This window comes from Peromyscus maniculatus, chromosome 4 (assembly GCF_049852395.1).
Source record: "Peromyscus maniculatus bairdii isolate BWxNUB_F1_BW_parent chromosome 4, HU_Pman_BW_mat_3.1, whole genome shotgun sequence".
Classification (NCBI taxonomy): Eukaryota; Metazoa; Chordata; class Mammalia; order Rodentia; family Cricetidae; genus Peromyscus; species Peromyscus maniculatus.
Genome location: NC_134855.1, coordinates 117,981,516 through 117,985,321, shown reverse-complemented (window position 1 = coordinate 117,985,321; position 3,806 = coordinate 117,981,516). Strand labels below are relative to the sequence as shown.

The window sequence follows — 3,806 nt, the reverse complement described above, 5'->3', positions numbered from 1 at the left end:
TTGACCACATGCATTAGTCCTGGTCGTCCTATAGTTGGTAAGCAACACACCAGGTAGGGGAAGTGACCTGCTGAACAAAGAAGGAGTCGCTTTTCATCTTACTGAATTTATATTTTAATTTCAAATGTATTTTCAGCGCCTCAGCTACAGTGTAATCTTAAGTCTTAAAGGCCCCTGAGACAAAATTATACTTTACTTTTAAGCCTCCACATTTTCTTATAGTTTCCCCAAATCTCCCATCATACCCTGACTTTAGAGTCTACAAACTTCATCAGACCATCTGTGCTCATGGACTTGGGCCTTTGTAGAGGGAAGCTTAGAGCTCTGCTCCTGATCGAGTGTGCCAGCACACCCAGTGCTCTTGACACTCTGAACGGGACTGTGTAACATCATCTCCGTCATGCCATAGTACAGGAGCAACACTCCACTGTGAGCATCTATGTTGGGCCAAGGATTCTTGGCCTTCCCTTGCTTTAAGAGGATATTGGGCACAATCTTGGACAGCTGGACAACCAGCTTTAACACAGGCAGGTGTTTCAGAACAACCTCTCTCAGACAGGGATATCGTGGATCAGTCTTCCTTAGTACTGTATGACCATATCCTGGGACAACCCATCCTGAGTTGATATATTCCAGATGTAGTCTTGTAACTTCTCATGGACACATCTTTGTCAACTCCTTCTGTAGCTGTGTTAGCCAGAGAAGCACTTCCTGTTTTGCTAGCCCGTATAGAGGCCCATTCATGGCTGCTGCAAAGGAAAGGTAAGGGTCTGAAAGGGCACTATCCGCACTTGTTACCACCCTCATGGTCACTGTGGATGATGAGGTACAAACACATAAGCTTGGTGAACTGAACATCAGTATAGCCTAACATGTTGGTAAAAATGTGGGATCAATTCAGTTTAGAGTCAGTGGTCCCAGTGCTACTGCCTTCCTGGTAAAGATTCCAGTAGATCTTTGCTGCAGCACATGGTAGTTGTGCAGTTGGCTCCATACAGTATTTATAAATCAATTCCCACCTTAGTTGAGTTGATTCCTTCTGCATATGCCTGGGCAAAGTCACTTTCACTGTTGAGGGCTATGATGGCTGCACCGAGCTGAGACATGGGATGCAGATTGTCTAGCATGGTGACCACATGAGAAGGCAGAGCTGCTTTTTATTGCCCATTCTTGTGAGAGCCAAGATACCTGTTCTGCTGTTGGCAGTTACCAGCAGCCAAAATAAGTCTTCAAATGGGGATTCTTCCCCACCCTTAACCTTAGGCATCAGTTTCTGGCATTCAGGGATACTATGACCTCTGAAACAGATGCCCTCATCAGGATCAAGAACTGATGTTTCCTATACAAGTTCTTTCATGCCTCTCATGCCACCATATGTCATGTCCACAGTAATTTGACCCACCACTTCTTCCCATGTTGCTGTCTGAGGCTTTAATTCTGGCTCCTTCGGTATCAGCACTGGAAGAAGCTCTGGCATGCTGGGCAGTAATGACAGGGCAGGATGAATTCATTCTTGCTTGGATGAGTAGAGATATGTCGGGCGAGCTCCGGGACCTGGCAGGAAGGGAACAAAGGGAAACTGCAGCTAGAACAGGAGAGACGCCATTGTAATGGAGACTGTGCCAACCAACCATGGATAAGGTTGAAAGTCCTGTTTTTTATAATTAATTGTTTTGTATTGCAAAACAAAGTTCTTTCCTTACATGAGAATAAGATTTTTTTTAAACTTTATTTTATGTGCATTGGTGTTTTGCCATTGGTGTCAGGTCCCTTGGAACTGGAGTTACAGACAGTTGTAAGCTGTCATGTGGGTGTTGGGAATTGAACCCAGGTCCTCTGGAAGAGCAGGCAATGCTCTTAGCTACTGAGCCATCTCTCCAGCCCAAAGTATTTTCTTATTCCTGGAATTATAAAAAGAATACAGTGATATATATATATATATATATATATATATATATATATATATATATACACTTAAAATACAGACAAGAAAGAAAATAAAATTTCTTCATAACCTTACCACTGAGAAATAATCACATCAAATAATATTCCTCTCACTTTCTCTTTTCCTTTTGTTTTACAGTGTGTTTATTTGTTTTGTTCTGGTGTTTGTTTGTTTGTTTGTTTGTTTGTCAGGGTCTTGGTGTATGGGCATGCTGACCTAGGCCTTGGGATCCTCTTGTCTCAGCTTCTTGAGGGCTGAGATTATGAGTATGTACCATGGTACCCAGAATTTTTTAAGGAAATATCATTATTAGTGCATATATTTGGAAAAAAAACAAAATCAAATCTTTTGTGATTGATACATTTTTGTGTTATACACAGAATTTCTCCAAGAGGAGATTATCATTCCTGCTATTTTCTGATGGTCTAGATGGGATGGAGACCATCGGTCATTCTTCCCCTAGATGACAATCACTAAAGATTTTACAAATCTATAGGTAGGCTTTGTGGTGATATATTGTGTATCCTAATAAAATTTACCCAAAGACCAGAGGACAGAACAAGCCACTAAAACATAGAGGCCAGGCAGTGGTGGCACACACCTTTAATCCCAGGAAGTAATGGCTGGGTGGAGAAAGGTATGTAAGGCATGAGGAGATAGGAACTAAAGTCCTTTTCAGCTGGAGCCCTTCCAGCAGAAGCTTTTCAGGCTGTGTCATCCTAGAGGTAAGACATGGCAGTGTCTTGTTCTTCTCTCTCTGATCTTTCAGCATTTACCCCAATATCTGGCTCCAAATTTTTATTACAAGACCTTTTAAAACTCAAGCAACATCTGGCACCCAACTTTTGGGGCATGAATTCATGAAAAAGCCACAGACACAGGACTGAGCTACACATGGCTGAAATCTCCACCCCGCCTGGGCTGAGAGTCCCTACCCTGAAGGCTAATTTTCTGTTGCAGCCTTTCTGTAGCAAACCCCCCAGGGCCAGGCTCCAAACACACCAGAATTAGCTGCTTTTGCACATTTCCCCCATACAAACAGTTGTCTCTCTTGTTTCTTCCCTTTGGCTTTCTTTGGGCCCTGTCCTTGGGCTGCCGCCACACTCTCATCTGAATCATCATTGTCAGCAGCTTTGGTGAGTCAATTAGGATTTCTTAAAGGGAAGAGTTAGTAAAAGAAAAAGTTTTTCCACATTAAAAAATAGGAAACATTTTTACAATGGAAGGCATTTGGTCTCTGTTTGACTACATATTAAAATGGTCTGAAAATGGAACAATTAAATGAGAGGATAATTAATGTTAAGGGATTTACATAATGTCAATTATAAATATTATTTGTTTGATCATTTCTGTTTCATCATTTAAAAAGTTGGTTAATATGAGTGCCAAGGTAAAAGTTTCAACGCCGGGCGGTGGTGGCACACGCCTTTAATCCCAGCACTCGGGAGGCAGAGCCAGGCGGATCTCTGTGAGTTCGAGGCCAGCCTGGGCTACCAAGTGAGCTCCAGGAAAGGCGCAAAGCTACACAGAGAAACCCTGTCTCGAAAAACCAAAAAAAAAAAAAAAAAAAAAAAGTTTTAGAAAAACCTGTTAAAGCAGATCATAGAGCTATTCACACCCAGACAGAAGAATTTAAAGGAGAACCAATCTCAACATTGCATTATAAAGTTACAGAGAAACCACCTAAGGCTTTCAAACAGCCATCCTTAATCTATCCTGTAACCTTAAGGAACTACGCAGTGATTGATATCCTCAATGCTGTGTAAGAGCTGACTTTACTCCTGTGCAAATGTTAGATCTGATGAGATTCAAAGAATCACATATGGCACCTACTCATCTTTTGTGAAGCAGATGTTAAACT

General features: G+C 41.8%; 1 pseudogene; it reads right to left on the bottom strand.

Annotated features, from left to right (window-relative positions):
• Positions 1–239: 239 nt before the first annotated feature.
• On the bottom strand, positions 240–1,634 carry LOC102909300 (citrate synthase, mitochondrial pseudogene; annotated as a pseudogene).
• Between the last annotated feature and the right edge of the window lie 2,172 nt (positions 1,635–3,806).